Genomic DNA, 25,794 nt, shown 5'->3' with positions numbered 1-25,794 from the left:
GCCAGAAAATTTCTGAAAAACTAAATCAAGAAAAGGAAGCTATTCTATCACATTTTAGTACATATTATAAATATATTAAAAATTTAACAGATTTTTTTAAAAAAAGATACTTGTACATGAATAGACAGATAAGCTTATGAGAGAGAAAAGAAATTCCAGAAATAGATTCAAATACATATAGTTACATAGTAAAAGATACAGGAACATTTCAAAATAGCATTGAAAATATGGATTATATACTAACATTATGGGAAATCTGGGTAACTACCTGAAAAAAAAAATAAATTTAGATTTATATTGTTTACCAGAATAAATCTGAAATTGATCAAATATTTAAGTATAAGAAATACAATCATAAAAGTAGTAGAAAAAAAGCCATGAAAAATATTTTATTCTTTCAAGTGAGAAAATTTAAGTAGAAACAAAATCCAGAGGTCACTGAAAAATTGATAAACTTGGTACAAAAAATTTAAAGAAAACATTCTACGTGGCAACACTCACAATAAAATTGAAATCAAGAAAAAATGGTGAGAAAATATTTGCACAAGAAATAAAGATATAATTTCTCTAATAGATAAAGAACTCCTATTTATCAATAAGAAAAAACCCAACCATTCAGTAAATTAATGAGCAGAGAATGTGAGCAAACTGATCATAGGAAAGAAAATATAAACAGCCCTTAAATATATTAAAATAAATTCAGATTTGAAGGAAACACTTTTATACATAGATTGTGAACATTTAAACAAATAAAATATGTTTGCAGGGCATTCTGACCATGCCTATCAAAATTATAAGTGCACATACCCTTTAACCAGCAATTCCACATTTAGAATATACTCTACAGATTTACTCATGCATATAAAAAATGAAATGTATACAAGATTATTTATTGCAACTTTGTTTATAAAAGCAAAATATAGTAGTCTTCTAAATATCCATCAACAGAATACTGCTTATAGAAATTATAATGTATACATATAATGGTATATTATGAATAGTAAATAAGAAATAAAAAAGATTTTCATATATAGATATGAGATGATCACCAAAATGTTTTTAAAGGAGAAAATGATGTAGAACATTGTGTATAATATACAAACATTTGAGTAAAAATTAACTGATAGAAAGATAGATAAAATACATATTTTAACTCCAGCCACTACATTTCAATATCAACAGACACCATGGTGTATTCCCCATATACACCTTTTTGTTAGTGCTATTATACTTTTGATTACATTATTCCCTGCATAGATAGACTTTCATCTTGATTTTTGCTTGCTAAAATTCAACTCATCTTTGGATCCTGTAAATTAACCTTTCTCTTCTGTTCTTTTAATACAACTATCTGAATCTAGGTTCTTTTTCTAATAAAAACTAGTAAAATCCATTAATTCCAGTAACACTAAAGGAAGAGAAGGAAGGGAAAAGGAACAACTACTAAATACATGTCTGCCAGACACTTTAATGTCCTATGACATTTAATTCTAGACAACTTTTTAATTCAGGTATTATTCCAGTAACAAATGTTGTTACCAGTTTGAGAAGATTAGAGAATGTTCACAATGTCACACATCTGATAATAGGAGGTACAGAGGTTTAAACTCAAGTATCTAGGATTCTAAATCCTTTTCTGACTATACAGCCTTGTACTTGATGGAATTTCTGCCACATTTCTTTAGAATCCGAACCTTTGAGATCATCTAGTTTGACACTCTCGATTGACAAATGAGGGAAAGAAAGCAGGAGAGGTTAAGAGCTTTGCAAACTAGTTTGTTAGTGTCAATGGGGTTGGATAGAGGTCTATAAAAACATATGTATGTAATTAGGACTAGGATGTAAGGTCAACCTGGTACTTTACACTTTTATAATAGAATTTAAGATTAACAGGATAATTGATAGTCTTTAAAATTAAAAAATTGGCACATACCACAGACAGGAGGAGTTTCAGGAATGGAGAGCATAAACATCTGACAATGAATGCCTATCTGTGAAAATTAACACCCATCCATAACATTTGTAAGAATTCTTTAGTGTCATTAACTCTTTGCCAAGCATCTTCCTGTGCTAAAGACAAAATGAGTTTTTGACATTCTCATACAAAGTCCATGTGCCCTACAATAAAATCCTGAGGTCTCCAGCACTTACTTGCCTCCTCCCTCCAATATATCTGGCTCCCATCCCACAGCCTCTACCACACTGGCTCAGGAAGTAGGCAATTTCCTGCCTTGGCTGAGCCGGATATTAAGACCTCTTTGTTCCCTTATCTCTGAGAAATAACACCCCTCTGAAATACTCCAATAGCTGACTGATTCATGCTTAGACTTACCTAAAGGACTCTCTGCTGTTCTTTAATATTAGTGTTGGCTGAGGCAGAGCAATTCACCCACATTCTAATCGTAAAATGTCGTGGGGTGATATGGAGCACACTGGATAATTATAGTTTGTAGACTGTCTAATATTAGAATAAAGAAGATTTTTTAAAGAACTATTAAGCTAGGGGGTCTTCCTCTCTGCTCCCACCTCCCCTCACTGACCCATCCACAAACAAACCCATTTATGTCCGTTTGCATTTATAAAAGCATCCTTTCTCATACAAGACATCTTAAATAGATTCATTCATATTGGTACAGACTAAACTGAAATTTCTAGGCTGTATAACACAGGCAATTTGATTATTCTCCTTGGAGGCAATACATACAGAAATAACAACTGCTGACAACTTCTTGGTACCTCCCAATGTATAGAGAGACATGACATATCGATCTATACAAATAGCCTGTGTTCTCTATTTGACTGATGGTTAGTAATACCATCTGCACATCCACAGCTTGTCCAGTTTCCAGGTTTCTTCCATTTAGTGGAATGTTCTTAATACAATATTCCTATTCAACACTTCAAAGCCCTTTCAAAACATTTCACTTTTCATGTAATGCATGCCCTACATTCCAGCTTCTTTTGTTCGGAGTTCTGATACGAGGAAAAGCTAAAAACAATACATCATGATGACCAAGCACAGAAAATGCAATTTAGAAGTAAAAATGAAGGGAACAAAATCTTCCCTCTTCCTTCACTGGCAAGGTTAAATGAACCAAAGTATTCTAGAACTAAGAAATTTTAAAGACCATTTAGTCTCACCAGCTCATTTTACAAGTAGGGGAACTAGGCTCTGGGTGATGAACAACATTTTAGGTTGTGGAATGGAGTAAGTTCCAGGTAAAAGAAACAACATCTGCATAGACACAGGGATGCGGATTGTGCCACCAGAGGAAGACTTTGACTAGATGGGCTATCAGGAAGAACAGAACAAAAGATTAAATAAGTAGAGTTGAACACATTTACAAAGGACGTTGGAATTTCCATTTGCAATTTGTGGGTCAATGTTCTACTTTCATGAAAATGTAGACATTGAATCATACAGGTTAGATTTGGAAAAGAACTCAGGATCTCAGCTCTTATTTCTTTCCTTCATAATACTTTATTTAGTTGTAATTTTGTATTAATTTAACTTTAAAATCTTTGTCATTCACTAGTTTGTAATCTTCATAGCATCTGGCACAGTTGACAGGCATACAGTAAGTACTCCAAAACTATCTGTTGAATGAATGAGATCATCTGAGTTAGCTTTCTACATAGAGATGGCATCCTTTCTTATAGTTTCCTGAACAGTTGACTCTCTGTGGTCTCTCTGAAAATACTCAGTGATGAAGTCTGGCTATCACCAAGGCCCCTGTCAGGCCATCCTTACTGAGAAGGCGGTAACTTCTTTTGGAAGAGGGAGAACAGACTTTAAGTTACCTGGACAGTCTAGGTCCAAGAACATCAGAATATTGAATGTTTCTATGTTTCTGGTAGGCACTAGTGTTTAATTAAGATACAAGGAAATGAAATATGTGAGGACCTTTTTGTACTTATTCAAAAAGCTCTATAGAATTAGGCATTACTGGCCAGGCGCAGTGGCTCAGACCTGTAATTCCAGTACTTCGGGAGGCCAAGGCGGGCGGATAACCTGAGGTCAGGAGTTCGAGACCAGACTGCCCAACACGGTGAAACCCCACCTCTACTAAAAATACGAAAATAGCCGGGTATGGTGGCACATGCCTGTAATCCAAGCTACCTGGGAGGCTGAGGCAGGAGAATCGCTTGAACCCAGGAGGCGGAGGTTACAGTGAGCCGAGATTGTGCCACTGCACTCTAGCCTGGGTGACAGAGCAAGATTCCATTAAAAAAAAAAAAAGGCATTACTAGACACATTTCACATATGAGGTAACTGAGGCTAAGCTTTAAGTACTTTATTCAAGGCAACACAACACACCGCAGTGAAATTAATTTGAAATTGGGTTTGGCTTTGAAGATCAGGTTCTTCCTAACTGGCTACACTGCCTCTATTAAAAAATATAAACAGAATTGCTACCCTCAAATGACACACAATCTAGCTGGAGAGATAGATTTGGAAACATCCTTTATAGTATTTATCACCAGTATGTAAAACACACTAAGCACAGAGATGCAAGCTGTTAGTTCTTCCTGGAGTTTGGAAATGTCATGAAAGGTTTTACCAAAGAGATGCCTCCTGACATGAGTTGTGAAGGTGATTGTCAGGTGGAATCAACCAGACTCAACCAAAAGAGTTTCTCAGAGGAAGGAGTCCAAGAACTCAATGCTGCCAGATTTTCTCATTGGGGCATAATATGTCCCAATTAGGCTGGGGACACACCTAAGTTGATATGCAATAATTTCAGTGGGATTTTTATCAGATTTTGCTTGCTTGCTATGTGAGTACCCCTTCAACTCCACCCCCTCACCCTACATGCACACACAGACACACATATAGAAAGAGAGAGAGAGCAACTATCACCACCATATACGTCCCATTGCCATGACTAAATAAATTGCCTCAATGCTTTTTCTACTACACTTGCTGTCTCTGACCATTAATAGATAAGGTACTCAGTTTATGTAAATATAAGAGTGTAGCTAAAGGAATTTTAAATTCCAGACATGGTCAATTTAGCTGCCTTAAATGCTGCAGTGAGTAGCCTGCACCAAACTTTTAGAATAGGGAGTAAATACAGACTAGGCAACAGTAGAGAAATTTCCTGGACTTCTCAAGTTCATGATGGAAATTGGTGAATGTCTTCGACAATTTGCTCTTAATGCAGATGGAATCAGTCTCTCATGGAAACAGATACCTTCCTTCACATTTATTGCATGTGAAAAAAACTGTGTCTGGCTTTAAGGCAGTCATGGACCATCTTACTCTCTTCCTTAGCAGAAACTCAACAGAGAATTTAAAATTAAAACTCCAGCTTGTTCATCACACAGATAACCATACAGTACAAACAAGCTAAAAATAAATCAAATTTGCTGTATTATAGTATTCAAATTTGAATATAGTATTTGAATATGGTATTCAAATACTACATGCCCTTGGAAGAAAACATTACATTTTAAATTTCTTCCATGCAACACAAAATGATACAGCAGCTGATAAAGCAGAAAGTAAATGTGTATCCAGGATGCACTGGATGTAACACCCACTTTTATAGCTCATCAAGGATACTGAGGCTGAGGGTGGAATGTGTCAGGGATTTTGGTACAATCCCCTGCCACCAGGTTAAGAAAAATATTGAAAAATGATGGTGGGAAGTGATATGGACAGTGTGTGGAAAGGAGTCTAATTTGAGAAAGGACATGATTTCCTTAGTCTTGAACTTGATAGGCCTCAAATTCCCAACACTCCATGGTTTATACAACTGGATAGTCTTAATGAGGTCATGGAAGATGATGTGGAAGTGGCATTAAATCTTTACAATGAGTCCTTAGAGAGCAAGTGTTGCTGCTACTGAGGAGAGTCCAAAGGGTTTGCTAATACATAGAACTCTAACATGTACAAAGGGGCCAAATATAGTTTTGAAAAAGAGACCCTAAAAATGGGAACCATAGCAGTGAAGTCTTAAAGAAGATGCCAAAAGCACTGACCTACATAATTAAGTGATGTCACGAAAGAGGATAAAGCAGATGCTTTTAGAAAAAAATCATTATTTCTCGATTCACAGAAAGACGCAGAAGGGGATTAGCCCAGGATGAGAAAGTTGAGAAGACTATGCCTTAACAGCATGGTCTCTCTTTCAGGTTGTCACACTTCCTCTCTTAGGGAAAACAGTCTTGGAACATTAGAACCATAATGAATATTAGAAATAATCTATGCCAACTCCTTATAATATAGCTGGGGAAACTGAGGCACCACAGGTAGTGATTAATTCAAGGTTGCACAGCTAGTAACAGGACACCCAGAACTAGAGCCCATCTTTCAGACTTTTTGTGTTCTCTGGTTTAGAAATTAGAAGACTGGATTTAGCCCTGGTTCCTAAACCAACGAGCTATGATACATTAAAAAGACTCTATAATCTCTCTATGCCCAGTTTTCTCATCTGCTCTGTTTCATGGTTAGAGTAAAATGAAGATGCAGCATGTAGCATTCATTATAAAAGACAAATAGTACTATTCAAAAATAAAATATTTTTACCAGATGGTATCTTCTTGAAGTTTAAGGATGGCTATTAACTTTGTATCTTTCCCAGGTTCTAGCACAGACATTACATAAATATCAGTGAAATGAACTGAACTATCTTCAATTTTTATGAACTCAAAATAACCCAATTGTGTACAACAGGGAAACAGTCCAGCAGAACGACTTCCAAGAAGGCTATATTGAATACTCAAAACAATAAATGTACTCTTTGGGGAAAAGCAATACCCATCTGCAATGTAGTCTTAGATCTGGTGATCACATCTAGTAAGAATTCAGTGATATAGAGCTGGGTGGGAAAAAAAATTATTACATTTCCAGACTTTGGAACCCAACAAATAATTTCTAATTATTATGCAACTTCTTTTCCTTATTTCTCTATTTCAGTAGAGGAGACTTCTACTGAAACTAATCTTTCCTATATTAGCAAACCAAATAAATTTAAAAATATAGGACCACTCAATTGGGTAATGATTCAATATAATTGACATCTACTTAAAAATACTATCAGTCTTTATGAACCAACTCATTCATTAAATATCTCAAATAATAATTCAGTTTAAGCTAAGCATTTGAACTTTCTAAAAATAGAATCTACTCTGTTGATACAAGCTGACAATATTTAATTTGCTACCTAGTTTTAAGTGGGAGAACATACAAGTTATTTTAAATTCATAAAATGTTGGCTTTTGGTTTCTATTTGTCTCTGTACATTTTAAAATGTCTTTCCTGTAAACCAGGACATCAAATGTCTTATGCTAATGTCTATTCTGTTGCATCTTCTCAGAGAACATTTATCATTCGGTACATAAGAATGATACCTTCCTTCATTGTGAAATTGACCGAATCTCAATATATTAATATTTTGTGAAATTCAACCAACTTGCCGCCAGTACTGTCAGGAAAGAAACTGGTCCAAATTAACAAACTTGATTTTACCGCTCAGCTCTGGAGCATAGCAACACTAGTTAATTTCATCATTAGAAAGTTCCAGAACCAAATTCTACCAGATAAAATGGTACTAGTGCAAAGGAAATGAGATACCTGAGAGAAACCAGATGATCTTCAAATTTGGTTTCCCTCACTGAAGAAATTCCTGATAGTGCATTTTAATATACACAGCTTCCCCTGCCATGATCAAAACTTTCTTGGGGTCTTACATTTCTGTCAACTGACATTTTTCAATTCTCAAAGGTGGAAAAATGCTCCCAGAGACATGGTCATCATCCCCATATCTTGTGAGAGCAATGCTCTCTCTAGGTTGTTCTCACCCAAGAATTTTGATGTGTTAATTATGGTCATGGGTAAACTTTGTTTACACATAACAGATAGCAATATTTTAATGTCTATTAGCAGCTCCCTGAATATTTAAGTTCAGGGAAATCTTATTCTTATTTTACTCACAGAAGTTCCAGAGGAGAGAAACTGCTTCTACAGGATCAAAGAAGACATCCCAACATCCCACATAGTTTGGCCTGAGCAAACTATAACAGGGATTTTCTTAGCAATAGTCTCTATATCAGGGTGATAAGAGGAAACGAGATGAATGAGAGCATCAACATGTGACCTGTGTATTGTTCAACGGGGTGTGAACTATTTCTTTATCAAAAGTCAGACCAGATAGGTGAAATAAATTGATTGGCTCTAGAAGTAGTTCAGTGAGGATCCTCAGGATCCTGTAAGATAAAGGGTCTGATATTACTGCTGAAGGCTATATGGAGTCGCATTGCAGACCAGACGCTTTCTAGTCAGACAGATCTGAGTTTGAATTCTGGCTCCATCACTCACTAATTGAGTGACTTTGGACCAGTCACTTAACCTTTCTGAACCTGTTTCTGTACGTGGGAAGTGGGGATAACATTGACTGTACGTGGGGATAACATTCTGTATGTGGGACAGTGGGCTACTATGGGAATTAAGTGGCAGGCGAATGTGAATGCTTAACCTAGTGCCTGGCACACAGCAAGAGTTGAGAAAACGTCTAATTCAGGGGATTGGAGATGTGACCAAAAGGTTTTACAAAAGGTTATATGTACTAAGCACAGAGGAGTAGTGTGCTATCGTTATAAGTGAGAGGGCATGACAAGTCCAGAAACTCCATTTAAATCTTCTCTTTTTCTAAGTAAATGATTATTAGTAACCATGTAAATGGAGTTAGGACTAGAATTTAAAAAAAAAGATTTAAGTAATAACTGGGGATGGTTTTAAGAACAATATGGGTAAAGATATCAAACTGTATTATCATCTGACAATGAAGAAGTTTATCAGCTAAAGAAGACAAAAAGAACAATGCACAACATAAACACTCAAGTGATTCCACTGATGTAAGCTCAAGTATCGCTGATAATTTTTAATATATGAATTGTTACTTGTAATCATGATCTTCCATTAATAAACTTTCCTGAAGCATTCAGAAATTTGGTAGCAAATGAGATACCAGGACTTTCCATTTATATAGTTGCTGTGCAAATCATCTCAAACCAGTTGTTACTGCCCAAAGTCTGTCTTCTGGCAATAAAGGTGAAAGTACAATAGCCTTCAGAATATTTCTAACTAATAGTTTCAATATACCCCTTAGGAATTCCTTCATGTGTACTTGGCTGGATAAGTGGAGAATGATACAATAGTCTTTTCATTGTCTTCTGAAGTCAGTTGTTGCCCATCTTATCTGAAAACTATTTGTTCAATAGATAAGAAACTAGGTTATAATTTTCACATATACATAAGCCAAATCCATATTTTTATCCTTGAAAGGGCTAAAAACATATCCTGGCCTCCCAAAATTTAGTTATTCCTAAACATTTGAGAAACTGCTATTTCCATTTTTCAGGACAAGCTGCATGTCCAGAGGGAGGCAATAGAACCTAAGAAGGAAATGTATACAGTTTGAATAAAACATGTTCAACATTCTATTTTTTTACTATTTAGAAACAAAAGAATGATAAAGGATTTTCCCAAAGGTACAGAAAGAAAAAGGCTCAGTTAATTTTCTCGACTGGTAAAGGAACCCAGAAAACAAATAGAGCAATGATCACTCCTTATCTCTTTTTGGTTTTCTCTTTTTGCAGGCAGAGCATAAAATAATTTCCAGAGAAATAGGAGATTTTTCTTTTTCCAAAAAGGGCAGAGGTTATAAAAAGGTCAAAAAACACCTATAGAAACATATCAGCTGGAGAACTATTTAAACATCACTAGGGACAACATATTCTCCCCATGACGCATGTTGCAGGAAGGAGATGAATTGTAGTCTTTAATCTCCTCTGTGGTCAATGGAGCCCCAAAAATCAGATTGTAAACATTGGAATACTAGCTTGAGTGGTTCCACCAAAGACTTTATTGCAGTAACTGTATTAGACCTTTGTTGTTATTGGTTCTATTAGGAGCAATAGCTTTAGTTTGGATGAACGAGATCCCTGAAAGGGGGATTCACTGCTTTACATAACTGCTAATCCTACATTCATTTTAAAAGGAAAAATAAATATTGCCCTGATTACTGTCAATTTTATGTAAAGTTAATACATATTACTATTTTTAAAATGACCTTTCACTTAAATGAGACTAGTATTGATATGCCCAATTTTACTATAAAAGCAGAGGGTTTTTTATTATATTAAAAGTATGGTTGCCTTGTGTTATGAAGTATATGACTTCAGCACCTTCTATTAGATTTTTATTTCTTTGCATCATTGTGACATCTGCTCAGGTGTTTTCAATCTAATTTCTTAGATGTGTTTCTTCATCAATGTTAGATTTTTAAATTAAAATAATACTTTACAGAAAAGAAAAAGTCGCCTTTCTTTGGGCAAAATGACTAGTCCAAGATCATTTGTACAGATCTCAACAACTATATAATGGCAAGTCTGGATATCTCATCTGCTACGAAATTTCTGAATGACTCCGGAAAGCTTTTAGATAGATCATGGTTATAAGTGCAAATTCAAATTGTCAAAATTATCAGCTGATACTCGAGCTTACATCAATAGAACCACTGCGGTGTTTATATTTTTTTTTATTTTATTCTATTTTTTGAGACGGAGTCTCACTCTGTCACCGGGCTGGAGTGCAGTGGCATGATCTCAGCTCACTGCAACCTCTGCCTCCTGGGTTCAAGTGATTCTCCTGCCTCAGCCTCCCGAGTATCTGGGACTACAGGGACGCACCACCACGCCCAGCTTATTTTTGTATTTTTAGTAGAGACGGGGTTTCACCATGTTGGCCAGGATGGTCTCGATCTCCTGACCTTGTGATCCACCCACCTCGGCTTCCCAAAGTGCTGGGATTACAGGTGTAAGCCACCGTGCCCAGCCTATATTATTAATATAATGGGAATGCAGAATGATTCAAATGAAACAACTGAATGGCATCGATGTTAGGCTCTGGGTTATTGTTGAGTGGGTTGTGACAAAAATTTGGGGTTTTGCTATTCTTGGGTCCTGGTTGATAAAATAGTTCAAATAAGGGTGACCTCGAGGCCAAGTAGGTGGCAAATAATCAGTTCAGAATCTCAAACAGCAGTGGAGGTTGTTTGTGGAGTTGTGTAGCAGAAATGCTTATGCAGCCCAGTTCAGTAAACATGTTACATCACCTTGCATGAGGGATATATAAAGACAGTGTTTACTGCCATTGATAAAGCCTCAATATATATGTGCCAAAGCTAGGACTGACTGGCTGAAACTGCGGAGCAAGGCTGCTCTGCAGATAAAGTATTGAACGAGACAGCTGAGCTCATCCAGAGATAGGCTAAAATAAGACTATAAAATCTGTCATGGAAAACAGAGAGCTTTTGGATCATCTATAGCAGCTAGGACAGTCTTCCCCTCATGTCCAGCTGGGCAACTTTAAACTCCTTTTCTGTATGCAGATGTTTTATCCCGTGAACAGCTCATGACTAGACAACAACTGCATGAGGTGTACTTAACTCTTGAGATGCTGAATTCATTGGCACCAGGTCCCTACATCAAACTCAGAAGACCTCTTTAAAAATCAACTGTGTAACTGTTGGCTATTTAAATAAGTCATTGCATTTGTAAGACTGACCACTGGATGTTTTTGTCATTTCAATTGCCTTGCAAGCCAGGACAGGTTCCCATGTGCTTTTCTAGTAAATGAAGGAAGGAAAAAAAACATCAAATATTAGATGTCATTAGAGATTGCATACAGATTAAGGAAGAAATTATAATATGGATCCAAAGCACTAGAACTACTCTTAAATGGAGAAATAATTTGAAAGGACTCATATGGTTAGCTTGGTGAAGAAAATATAATAGGAGTAGCATCTTCTAAGGCTTTAGTCCAGACTTAATTATTTGCTTCAGGAGAGTGAATTCAGAGAATCACTCTTGAATTTAATGATAATTTCTAGATTTTCTTTTGAATCTAATGAATTATATCTGGCATTTAAGTCTTTACATAACATAAAAGGGACCCAACACTTTTTGAGACAGGTGAAACAAACATTCTACATATAGGTTTGCTCTCAATCAATATAGGCTAGAAAATTGCGAGACTATTTTCAGGATTTTGACGTCAATTTCTGTACCTATTGGCATAAAAGACTAATATCCCATTTTCTCATTTTGTATGATGTTTTGATTTCAGGAATGCAAGTTCTATTTAACATTTAAGTATCTACAATACTCAAAATACTGACATTTAGATATATTAGGAATGGTCTTTGTCCAAAAGACAGGCATCTCATAAAAATGTAACTTAACCTCAAAAAGAAATTGAGCTTGTCACCCAGGGTACAGTTTCCTTTTTTTTAATGGTTTTTAAAAATACTTTAATTTCTGCGATATAAGTGCAGAATGTGCAGTTTTGTTACATAGGTATACACATACCATGGTGGTTTGCTGCACCCATCAACCTGTCATATACATTAGGTATTTCTCCTAATGCTATCCCTCCCCTAGCCCACCACCTCCTGACAAGCCCCTATGTGTGATGTTCCCCCCTTGTGTCCATGTGTTCTCATTGTTCAGCTCCCACTTATGAGTGAGAAATATGCAGTGTTTGGTTTTCTGTTCTTGTGTTCGCTTGCAGAGAATGATGGTTTGCAGCTTCATCCATGTCCCTGCAAAGGACATGAGCTCATCCTTTTTATGGCTGCATAGTATTCCATGGTGTATACGTGTCATATTTTCTTTATCCAGTATATCATTGATGGGCATTTGGGTTGGTTCCAAGTCTTTGCTATTGTGAACAGTGCCACAATAAACATACGTGTGCATGTATCTTTATAGCAGAATGATTTATAATCCTTTGGGTATAATACGTGTGCATGTGTCTTTATAGCAGAATGATTTATAATCCTTTGGGTATATACCCAGTAAAGGGATGGCTGGGTCAAATGGTATTTCTAGTTCTAGATCCTTAAGGAATTGTCACACTGTCTTCCACAATGGTTGAACTAATTTACACTCCCGCCAACAATGTAAAAGCATTCCTATTTCTCCACATCCTCTCCAGCATTTGTTGTTTCTGACTTTTTAATGATCGCCATTCTAACTGGCATGAGATGGTATCTCATTGTGGTTTTGATTTGCATTTCTCTAATGACCAGTGATGACGAGCTTTTATTCATATGTTTTTTGGCCGCATAAATGTTTTCTTTTGAGAAGTGTCTGTTCATATCCTTTGCACACTTTTTGATGGGGTTTTTTCTTCTAAATTTGTTTAAGTTGTTTGTAAATTCTGGATATTAGCCCTTTGTCAGATGGGTAGATTGCAAAAATTTCTCCCATTTTGTAGGTTGCCTGTTCACTCTGAAGATAGTTTCTTTTGCTGTGCAAAAGCTCTTTAGTTTAATTAAATCCCATTTGTCAATTTTGGCTTTCATTGTCATTGTTTTTGGTGTTTTAGTCATGAAGTCTTCGCCCATGCCTACGTCCTGAATGGTATTGCCTAGGTTTTCTTCTAGGGTTTTTATGGTTTTAGGTCTTACATTTAAGTCTTTAATCCATCTTGAGCTAATTTTTGTATACAGTGTGAGGAAGGGATCCAGTTTCACCTTTCTGCGTATGGCTAGCCAGCTTTCCCAACACCATTTATTAAATAGGGAATCCTTTCCCCATTTCTTGTTTTTATCAGGTTTTTCAAAGATCAGATGATTGAAAATGTGTGGCATTATTTCTGATGCCTCTATTCTGTTCCATTGGTCTGTATATCTGTTTTGGTTTTAGTACCATGCTGTTTTTGTTACTGTAGCATTGTAGTAGAGTTTGAAGTCAGGTAGCGTGATGCCTCCAGCTTTGTTCTTTTTGCTTAGGATTGTCTTGGCTATGCAGGCCCTTTTTTGGTTCCACATGAAATTTAAAGTATTTTTTTTCCAATTCTGTGAAGAGAATCAATGGTAGCTTGATGGGAACAGCATTGAATCAATAAATTACTTTGGGCAGTATGGCCATTTTCATGATATTGATTCTTCCTATCCATGAGCATGGAATGTTTTTCCATTTGTTTGTGTCCTCTCTTATTTCATTGAGCAGTGGTTTGTAATTCTCCTTGAAGAGGTCCTTAACATCCCTTGTAAGTTGTATTCCTAGATATTTTATTCTCTTTGTAGCAGTTGTGAATGGGAGTTCAATCATGATTTGGCTGTTAGTCTGTTATTGGTGTGTAGGAATGCTTGTGAATTTTGCATATTAATCTTGTATCCTGAGACTTTGCTGAAGTTGCTTATCAGCTTAAGGAGATTTTGGGCTGAGACGATGGGGTTTTCTAAATATACAATCATGTCATCTGCAAACAGAGACAATTTGACTTCCTCTTTTCCTATTTGAATACCCTTTATTTCTTTCTCTTGCCTGATTGCCCTGGCCAGAACTTCCAATACTATGTTGAATAGGAGTAGTGAGAGAGGGCATCCTTGTCTTGTGCCAGTTTTCAAAGGGAATGCTTCCAGTTTCTGCCCATTCAGTGTGATATTGACTGTGGGTTTATCATAAATAGCTCTTATTATTTTGAGATACATTCCATCAATAACTTGTTTATTGAGAGTTTTTAGCATGAGGGCTGTTGAATTTTGTCAAAGGCCTTTTCTGCATCTATTGAGATAATTATGTGGTTTTGTCATTGGTTCTGTTTATGTGACAGATTACGTTTATTGATTTGCATATGTTGAACTAGCCTTGCATCCCAGGGATGAAGCCAACTTGATCATTGTGGATAAGCTTTTTAATGTGCTGCTGGATTCAATTTGCCAGTATTTTATTGGGGATTTTCACATCAACGTTCATCTAGGAGGTTGGCCTGAAATTTTCTTTTTTTGTTGTGTCTCTGCCAGGTTTTGGTATCAGCATGATGTTGGCCTCATAAAATGAGTTAGGGAGGTGTCCCTCTTTTTCTATTGTTTGGAATAGTTTCAGAAGGAATGGTACAAGCTCCTCTTTGTACCTCTCGTAGAATTCAATGTGAGTCCATCTGGTCCTGGGCGTTTTTTTGTTGGTAGGCTATTAATTACTGCCTCAATTTCAGAACTTGTTATTGGTCTATTCAGGGATTCGAATTCTTCCTGGTTTTGTCTTGGGAGGATGTATGTTTACAGGAATTTATCCATTTCTTCTAGATTTTCTAGTTTATTTGCATAGAGGTGTTTATAGTATTCTCTGATGGTAGTTTGTATATCTGTGGGATCGGTGGTGATATCCCCTTTATCATTTTTTATTGCATCTATTTCATTCTTCTCTCTTTTCTTCTTTATTAGTCTGGCTAGTGGTCTATCTATTTTGTTGATCTTTTCAAAATACCAGCTCCTGGATTCATTGATTTTTTGAAGGGTGTTTCGTGTCTCTATCCCTTTCAGTTCTGCTCTAATCTTAGTTATTTCTTGTCTTCTGCTAGCTTTAGAATTTGTTTGCTCTTGCTTCTCTAGTTCTTTTAATTTTGATGTTAGGTGTCAATTTTAGATCTTTCCTGCTTTCTCTGTGGGCATTTAGTGCTATAAATTTCCCTCTACACACTGCTTTAAATATGTCCCAGAGATTCTGGTACATTGTGTCTTTGTTCTCATTGGTTTCAAAGAACATCTTTATTTCTGCCTTCATTTTGTTACTTGCCCAGTAGTCATTCAGGAGCAGGTTGTTCAGTTTCCATGTAGTTGTGTGGTTTTGAGTGAGTTTCTCAATCCTGAGTTTTCATTTGATTGCACTGTGGTCTGAGAGACTAACACATACATAGTTGTTTGAGGATGAAGGTAAAAGTTGGCTTTAATGTGTATTTCTTTTCTGCAGAAAAGGAATCATCGCTTTTATCAGCCTAAAAATTGGTCAAGATCATTATTTTGGTGTTTGAGTTGTAGACTCTATTTATATATAGTACCAGATGTCTATTACTTCTGAAATAAGGAGGCTGATAGTTTGTTATAATTACAAACTGTATAGAAAGAATACTTGATAGATCTTAAGAAATATTCAACTATTTTAGTTTGAAAAACTGCTTTTCTTGGAGTAACTGACCATAAATTTGTCATTCAGATAGATCTGGTTTACTGCTTGTGGAAAGGAGGGAAAGGAAAAGGGAAAGTCTTTGAACAATTTAAAAGTAATGTCTTAATATATTAAAAAATAATAATTAGGAATGTGAAAGTACTAGCGGGAAAATGTAATTTTTTTCTTTTAAAAAATTATTATTATTTTAATTGACAGATAATTGTATACATTTATGGGGTACAGTGTGATACTTCAACATATGTATACAATGTATAATGACCAAATTGAGGTAATTAGCATATCCATCATCTCAAACATGTATCATTTGTGTTGGGAACATCCAAAATCTTCTCTCTTACTATTTGAAAGTATAGAACAAGTTGTTGTTATGTCACCCTACAGTGCTGTGAACTATATTGCTCCTATCTAGTTTTTGCATGTTAACCAACCTCTTTCTATCTTCCCACCCCCTTACCCTTCTCCCCCTCTAAGTAATGACTATCCTACTCCAGACTTCTTATCAACTTTTTAAGCCTCTAGATATAAGTGAGAATGTACAGTATTTATCTTTCCATGCCTGGCTTATTTCACTTAACATAATGTCCTCCAAGCTCATTCACGTTGCTGCAAATGGCACAATTTTGTTCATTTTTATGGCTAAATGGGATTCCATTGTACATATGCCACATTTTATCCATTGATCTACTGATGGACACATAAGTTCATTTCATATTTTGGCTATCGTGAATAGTGCTGCAATAAATATGGGAAAGCAGATCTTTTTTAAACATTCAGATTTATTTTCCTTTGGATATATACCTGGTAGTGGGATTATTGGATCAGAAGACATATAAATGACCAACAGGTATATGAAAAAATGTTCAGCATCACTAATCATCAGGGAAATGCATATCAAAACCATTGGGAAATATCAACTTATCCCAGTTAGAATGGCTACTATCAAAGAGACAAAAAGAACAAACACTGGTAAGGATACAGAGAAAGGAGAACTGTTACATACAGTTGGCAGGAATTTAACTTAGTATAGCCATTATGAGAAAGTAAAATTAAAAAGTAAAAATAAAACTACCATATGATCTAGCAAAATGTAATTCTTAACATAAACAGTTGAAATGAATTCTGAACTTAGGACCAATATTAATTATAAAATTGATTTTGGAACACATATACACACACACATGTATATATACACACACACAATCAGGAGCTGCTTAGCAATGGGGATACATTCTGAGAAATATGTCATTAGATGGCTTTGTTGTTTTGTGAACATCATAGAGTGGACTTAAACAGTGGTATAGCCTACTACACACCTAGGCTATATGGTATAGCCTATTGCTTTTAGGCTATAAATCTGTATAACATGTGACTGTATTGAATACTGTAGGCAACTGTAACACAATGGTAATTATTTGTATATCTAAATATATCTAAACATAGAAAAAGGACAGTAAAAATATGGCATTATAATCTCATGAGAGCACTATCATACATGTGGTCTGTAGTTGACTGCAACGTCGTGGCACGGTGCATGACTATATATACACATATGTATCATGGATACCAAAGCACCTAAAATTCAAAGCCATAAGGTAACCTTATCATTTTACTAACAGTTTTTGAATAGCAGAATTGAGCAATCTTAATAACGTAAGTTTTAAAATATTGTGAACAATCTGAAGTAGTCAGAGTCACTATAAAATAAAATGCATCAGAGCAATAAAGGAAATTTAATGACAAAAAGGCTGCCTACTGATTTTCAAGCAACCCAGAATCCACTATTTGAAACATCAAGTATAATATCTGGGGCTCCTGGTACTGAAAAGCAGAGACTATCTTGCAGAATTTCATATCCCTGAAGTTCATGACACAGTAGGCACTTAATAAGTATATGTTGAATGAATTAAGTGAGTCTAAAGATTCCACAGGCTAGGAATACTTGGGTCAGTTGGTACTGACTCCACTGCCATCACAATCCTAGTGTTAATATCTGTTGTCTTAGATGAATCCACAGAGAACGGAGCTCTTGGCAGCATTAAAAATGTGGAGCTAGTTTTTCAGAGCTGAGTCAGAAGGTAAGCAATGAGCTGGGAGGAAAGGGAAGAGGTAAGGAAAGATATTATAAATGAAATATATACATCATGTTTGTGAGAACACAGGCTAGCTTATAACACAATCATTATCTGAGTAAAGGGGGTACTAGTTTATTCATTCTTATAAAGAACTACAGTGGTTCCCATCATACATCAGCATTGGTATGATTTGATAAATGTCTAAAGATGGATTTTTCTTACATATACGTGGATACTGAGTAAGGTAAGACATACATAAATAAGAATCCGATACAAAATCCTACTCATAAATGATAAATTTCCAACAGTCTGACTTTAACTTTCAGTTAATAAAAGCACTTTTGTGTTTGAAATATACCTATTCAAAATATGCAATCTTGTTTATATGAATGGAATTGGCAGTAGGGGAAACAATGACAAATCTGTGTCCACTGAAAATAGAATCCTCCATCCTCCCCAATCCGTCTTCTGTTCCCTTGGGTTCCAACAAAGAGGCTCTAGGAGAAGCAGCAGCATTAGGATGCCACTGGTGGTGGTGACTGCTGTTGGCTGCATCTTCACCCTAAGATGCATGTCTGTCTAGTGGTGGAAATAAGGGTCTCTGTAGCCCAACCAGCCAGTTCTATGCTGCCACTCAGTCTCCAGTGTTCATTATTGAGGCCACATGAGGGCAAAACCTTCCATTCCTCTCCTCATTCCCCTCCCCTAGCTGAGCATGGAATAGACATTAAGTAAGGCCTCCTTCGTGGAGAGCATTTCCCCCACTTGAACATTCTCTCACAGGCCCCCTTTGTTCCCTGCCCTCCACCCCATCTACATGCTGCAGCAGCAGTCGCCCAGATGTTCTCTATCAAAGCCTGAGCCATGCCAGCAAACTTTGGCACGCATGAAAGTGCACTGAGTACTGGCCCTCCAGAAATACCTTTTCCCCCCTCTGATTTCTGCAAATATTTTTAAATGTTAATGGGTTCCACTCACCCACAACGTAGGGGGAGGTTGCAGAACAGGACTCTGTGTGTCCAGCAAATTGCAGCCTGAGGATACTGCTTGGCGCCTAGGTTCTGTCCCACCCTCGGGGCATTGGCTGGGGTTCTCCAACCTTGAACTGTAGAGGCCAGTTTGCCAGCACATAGCTTTCTAGTGACAGAGGTTAGATAGGTCATTGACAGGAAAGTTGCTTCAGGCTACTAAATAAATAAATAAATAAATAATACCTAAGCTGTCTCAAAAGTTTCTGAAAGTAACAGAGATCCTTTAAGTACCACTGAAATAAGATTTTGAAATGTTTATTTTCTCCTCTTAACTCATCCTCTCTTCTCCTCCTCTTCTTTTTTCTTCTGTTTAAAAATATGCAATTTTCCTGGTTTGGTACGTAGTCAAAAAATAATTTGACCTATGCTTTGGTACTTTGTACATCACATCCCTTTTAAGGCCCCTTCATAATAGAAAATGGTTCATTAACAAAAGCCTTGGTACAAATTTCAATAAAATGTAAATTAGAATATTTTAGATGGCGGTGGGAAAGTGGTATGTATTTGGAGAGAAAAGGAAAAGGGTGGATGACATGTTTTTCCAGGAGAGACTTATTCGTCTCACTTCCATTGTGACAGTTGTTTTAGGGCCTGGCTAGAAGCCATCTAAAAGATAATGTAAGGCCACCTGCTATGGGCTGAATGTTTCAGTGCCCCCCACCCACCCCCCCACCACCAAAACTCATATGTTGTAACTCCAGTCCTCAGTGTGATAGGATTTGGAGAGGGGGCCTTTGGGAGTAATAAATCATGAGATTAGTGCCCTTATAAGAAGAGACAGGAGACAGGAGATTCTCTCTCTTTCTCTCTGCCATGTGAGTACACTAGGAGAAGAGAGCCATCTGTAAACCAGGAAGAGGGCCCTTATTAAGATCCCAACCATACAGGCACCCTGATCTCAGTCTTCCAACCTTCAGAACTGTGAGAATAAATGTTAGTTATTTAAGCCACCCAGGCTATAGTATTTTGTTTCAGTAGCCCGAAGAGAATAAGATACTATCCTTAAAGAATTATTTGTTTTTAATTCTGTCCTAATGGGCTCACTCTGGAAACAAATTGCTTAGGTGTTATTGACCTCTCAGGCCCCTGAAGGTTTCTCCATAGCTAAAGCTCCATCTGTTGCTTACAAAGTTATAATGCTTGAGGTAGGTACCCCATATGTCTTGCCCCTGCCCATGCTTTGAACTTTGTTCAAAGAAGGATGGTCAGTAACTTTTTTGTGAAGTAAAAGTGAACCCTCAAAACTCAATAATAAGAAAATATACAATCCAGCATAAAAAGGGGCAAAAAGATTTGAATAGACATGTCACCAAAGAAATGATACAGATGGCAAATAAACACATGAAAAGATGCTCAACATTAGATGCCATTAGGGAAATGCAAATTAAAATCACAATGAGATACAACTATACACCTATTAAATGCCTAAATTTCTTTTTAATGATAATACCAAGTGCTGACAAAGATGTGGAGCAACTAGAACTCTCATATATTCCTGGTGGGAGTTCAAAACTACAGCAACAATAATCAAATTAGTGGTTGCCAGAGGCTGGGATTGGGGAAAAATGTTAATAGTTGTTTATATTCTGTGTGCTGGCAATACAGGTTTATGTTTTATTTCCTGTACTTCTGTTTATTTTTTAAAACTTCCTCCAAATAAATTTTTTTAAGAAAATGAAGAAATGTATACATTGTGCTAGGTAATCTCCATTTGCCCATCCAGATAAATTCACAATCTTTCTTTTTTCTGTTTTGTGCCCTGCGAGGCTGACTTCTATGAGCTACCTCAATCAGGCGCTTTGCCCTCTGACTTCCTGTTGGGTTAGGCTAGTGGGAGGCACCAGCAGGAGTAAGTAGGTAGGAAGAGAAAAAGGATGGGGTATTTATTCCTCCAGCTCCCTCCCTGGCAGGCCACAGGATAGCAGTGGCTGACTTTCTCTACAGAGGGCCACAGCTCCTGTCAAGGTACCTTCTACAACTACAACTTCAGGAAGCAACAGCCACCAAGTTCTTGGATTCTGGTTACCACTTCCTTTCCTTGTTCCTGTGGCCTTGGTGGTCATGGTTCCTAGCAGCTGCTATCATTCCTTGTTAATTTCCTTTAACATAGCCCACACCTTTGTAAATGGTCCCTTCATTAAATTTTTCTCAAATTATCCAATTTGAGTTTGTTTCTTTTTACATTACATGCTAATACCTCGCTAACTCTAGGTGCTCCACAATTTTAATCAAAAAGATCTTTCTTTTGGAATCTTTAACAAAAGCCTGTCAGATTAAAAAGTAGAAATTAATTCCCAGACTAAAAGTATATGCCATCAAGTGTAGCACATAATTATCTGTCTACCCATCCATTTTAGCATTAGGTAGCCAGACAAAGCCATTGCTACTTGCATACCTGGACTGCAGTATTTGACCATTCTGTTTGGCCATAGAATTATGCTAATCAATCAGTCTCTATATATTTTTTTTAAATGGCAAAACATGCATTGTACTCTAAATATGTTGAGGGCATTGCTTACTAAATTTCATAATATAACCTTTATTATCACTTATGGGAGAAACTTCTATGCTTCTTTTAAGTACTTTTAATATATATATATACACATACATACATATATATACATATATATGTATATATATGTATGTATGTGTATATATATATGTATATATGTATGTATGTGTGTGTGTATATATATATATATATATATGACACTGCATATCATTTCCCCTCTCTGTTTTGGTTCTGAAAAGATTCAGGGCAAAATTATGATCCAGCTCTAGAAAGTATATGAGACCTAGAAACATAGTGTTTGTGTACTACCCTCATTCTCTGCCATGTTTTCTTTTTCCTAGTCTTATTTTCCCTTAAATTACATTTCTTTATTTTCATATATATAATATAGTTGCGCACATATGCATATATATTTACATGTGTGTATATATACATATATATATATATTATATATATATATTTGTGCCTGTGTATTTTTAAGGCACCTTAAATTCTTTCTGGCCTAAGCAGCAATATAAAGAGTACAAATTTATAGTTTCTTGACAGATGATTTCTATTAACTAAAGGCAAAGTATAGTTTAGCCACATTACTATTTAATCTCCATTTTGTTAATGTAATCTAAAGATTATCTGGCCCAGAACTATTCTAACCTTAAAATGTGTGCCCTTTACAAACTGTCCACCCCTCTGAATATGTCTCTTATCCACATATGTTGAAAGAATCTTACATAATTTCAATTACTGTAAAGAACATTAAAATATATGAAATCATTGGCTAACTATAGTAATGACTAGGTTTCTTTAAAAAAATATATTTGAGGCATAAGAGTGTATTGACTGGCCAGGTGCTGTGGCTCACACCTGTAATCCCAGCACTTTGGGAGGCCGAGGTGGATGGATCACGAGGTCAGGAGATCGAGACCATCCTGGCTAACACAGTGAAACCCCATCTCTACGAAAAATACAAAAAAATTAGCCGGGCATGGTGGCAGGCGCCTGTAGTCCCAGCTACTCGGGAGGCTGAGGCAGAATGGCGTGAACCCAGGAGGCGGCAGAGCTTGCAGTGAGCAGAGATCGTGCCACTGCACTCCAGCCTGGGTGACAGAGCGAGACTCCATCTCAAAAAAAAAAAAAAAAAAAAAATGTGTATTGACTAACAGCACAAACCCTTGAGTCAGACTGTCTGGGTTAACCCAATTACTAGATGTGGAATTTAAGTTACTTAAATTATTTGTTCCTCAGTTTCCTCATCTGAAAAATGGGACAGATAATAAGAAGGTTGTTGTGCAGATTCAATGAGATAATACAGAAGAACAGAAACTGTCAAAATAAATATTATTTACAATTATTTTAATAAAATACTTTTCCTGGAAAACATCTTTCCCAGAACTATCATACAAATGATGATGATTTTCAAGGATCCAACTCAAACCTCATTCAGAGCAAAGCAATGGTAAAAATTCTTTATGAATAACAAGAAACATAAAGTTACCCCTTTAATTTTTTCTATTTCTATTCATTTTGTCAAGCCACTGATTCTACAGCTACTTAAGTTTATGACTAGGCATTTTTTCAAAATGCTCCATTTGATAAGGTGACTAAATCTTGTCAAAACTGTCTCAGAAGGTCTATGCCCAGAGTAATGGTATTAGTCCATCTTACTCAGTTAAACATTTTTTCCTGTTAAATTTGGGCCTTTATAACTGATTGCTCCCATATTGCATGTTTAACAAATATAAAGTCATTCCTCTTCAGTAGTCTCCTGGAGCTGGTTGATGCCATTGGCATCAGCTGGTAAGGGGTGATTGTACATATCTCTTCTTAACTCCACAATTCACGTTTACACTATGGAAACCAACAATCAAATTTTTTGTTTTCTTTCTGGAGAGGTTTTTATTAAACGTTACCAGCACATCACTGCCCCTAGTCTAAAAGAACCAGCCTTCACAAAGTCTCAGAGTTAGAATGCCCACAATATCTTTTATAATCGTAGCCCATATCAACAGCTAGTATTAGAGGCTATCCTGATTTGCATATATCAAAGAAATGTGGTGTTTAAAAAAACAGCAAAACAATTGGGTTTCTATCTGGAATATTCATATTTGTGAATCTAGCTTTTTGTTCTGGTTTAAAATGTGAGCATAAGTCTTTTCAGTTGCAACAGTAACTACTGTAATGATGCTGTTTGATGAGTCCTTATATCAAATTAACTTGAAAATATTGATACATGATGTAAGTACCCTTAGAAATTCAGTCTAATTTATTCAAAGAAGTTTAACTACAGAACATTTTATTTTGTTCTGGAAATCTTATAAAGGCATTTTGCCAAAAGCATTAAATATTTGATTTTACTTGTTAAGATTTGTAGGAACTCCTTTAAATTTATTATAAAAAATAACAGCTACAGCAACACATTTTCCCCTTTCATTAAGGTAGTGAAAAAAAGAACTTTAAGAGCTTTTCCATAAAAATGCTCTAAAATATTCCATTAAAATTAAAAGGCAACTGCCATATCACACGTGGTCAGATTTAACTATTCATAGTTATTTTAGGTATATCAGCCCCCAAAGACCAAACTACCTGAGAGTCCAGCTGTGTTCAAAGTAGATACGGATCTACAGAACTCAACCTCTACAGTGGGATAAGGCTGGCACAAACAGTTGTTAGACCAGAGAAGAAAAGAAGAATTCTGAGTTTGATATTAGCATTCGACTCCCTGAAAAGCCTCACTTGATTACAGGATTATTGTTAAGGAAACAATCATCCCGTGATGATGAGGGAGAAATCTATGATAGAGCAAGGAGCTTAGAACAAAAGCCCAATTCCAGCAGTACTAGCCATGTGATCCCATGCCAGCAATGGTGAATTGAGAATCTTAGTATCAAGTAATTTTCTAGGTTGTGGGAAATAATTGCATTTCAGTTGAAATCTTAAACTCTATAATTACAAAAAGTATCTTTAAAATACTACAACCATAAGCATATTTGTTGTTAACTATTATACTCCTTCTGGTATGGTTCTCCTTGCCTAGTTTTGTTTTATAACAATATTTATGCATTTTAAATATGGTTTAAACATTAGTGGCCACAAAGATACATAGCTCCATGCATAAGTAACTTATTAATGTATTTTGTAGGGTGGTCCATTATACATATATTTAATTAGCTTTGGAATCAGATGTTAAATATTTGTTTTAATGTCCCAAACATCAACAAATAAAAGTACCCTATATTTTTCAAGAATTTATTATTGATTTTGAACTTAAATCTTAATCTTTTACCAGTATCCTTGTTAGGGTCACCCAGAACCCCAACAAACTGACATAATGTACTTTCACCTGAGTACCAGATGCTGATGTCTTTGGAATCTTATTTTTTGGTATAAAAGGGAGTTATCAAAAAAAAAAAAAAAAAAAGGTAAGCTAATGACCACAATTTTTTTTTAAATGTGGACACAGTAAGACAGTAACTAAGTTAAGAAAAAAAAAAAAAGACTTGCCAATAAATGTTAACATTTCACTTTTTGAACCAGTGTTAGACACAGGATGTACGAGCAGGAATATTTTTGTTTTGTTTGCTTTGTTTGTTTACAGTCAAGTAAAAAGTACAGGGCTTGAAACTATACATACCTGGGGTATAATTCTGGCTCCTGCATTTACTTATTTGCTTGACCCTGAGAAAGTCACTCAGCTTCAAGTAACATCTGTTTCATCAGATTTTCATTCAGACTCATCAAATACTGAAAAAACAAAAATAATAGACAAGACTTTCCTGACCTTATTTACATAAAAACAGCGCCAATGATGAATAAAGGGCAATGGTAACATTGGATTAGGCCATTGCCTTTCCTTGGAATATCCCTGTTAAGAACCTCTCAACCTTTGCTTTAGAATGATTTCCTACCATTAAGTACGGCTATAATGTTAATCCTAAAAGTGAAGGATTTCTTCAAATTCACACACACACCATCACTACTTGTTTGCAGGCCAGTGGCCATTGGCTTTTCTTTCACCTAAACGAAAGAAGGAGCCATTTCCAGTCTACTTGCCTACTCATTTACTGTGAGCTCAACTCTGTTATTTGGAAAGCTGCCATACATTTATGAGAGCCTAAGGGATATTAGATGATTGTCATCTTTCTCTTGTTCCCTCGCCCCCCTCCACCAAATGCCCTGGCAAGGTTGCCGCACCTGGACA

At 36.1% G+C, this 25,794-nt stretch overlaps 1 long non-coding RNA gene across 1 annotated transcript in view; it reads right to left on the bottom strand.

The window, feature by feature from the left end:
* LOC104004105 (uncharacterized) overlaps positions 1-25,794 on the bottom strand; it is a 71,420-nt gene that overhangs the window by 31,081 nt on the left and 14,545 nt on the right. The window contains exon 2 of the long non-coding RNA XR_010151833.1: positions 25,228-25,337. This is a non-coding gene — a long non-coding RNA (uncharacterized LOC104004105). The remainder of the gene's footprint in view (positions 1-25,227; positions 25,338-25,794) is intronic.

This window comes from Pan troglodytes, chromosome 1 (genome assembly GCF_028858775.2).
Source record: "Pan troglodytes isolate AG18354 chromosome 1, NHGRI_mPanTro3-v2.0_pri, whole genome shotgun sequence".
Classification (NCBI taxonomy): Eukaryota; Metazoa; Chordata; class Mammalia; order Primates; family Hominidae; genus Pan; species Pan troglodytes.
Note: the sequence above shows the minus strand (reverse complement) of the source record. Positions and strands in the feature narration are given on the sequence as shown.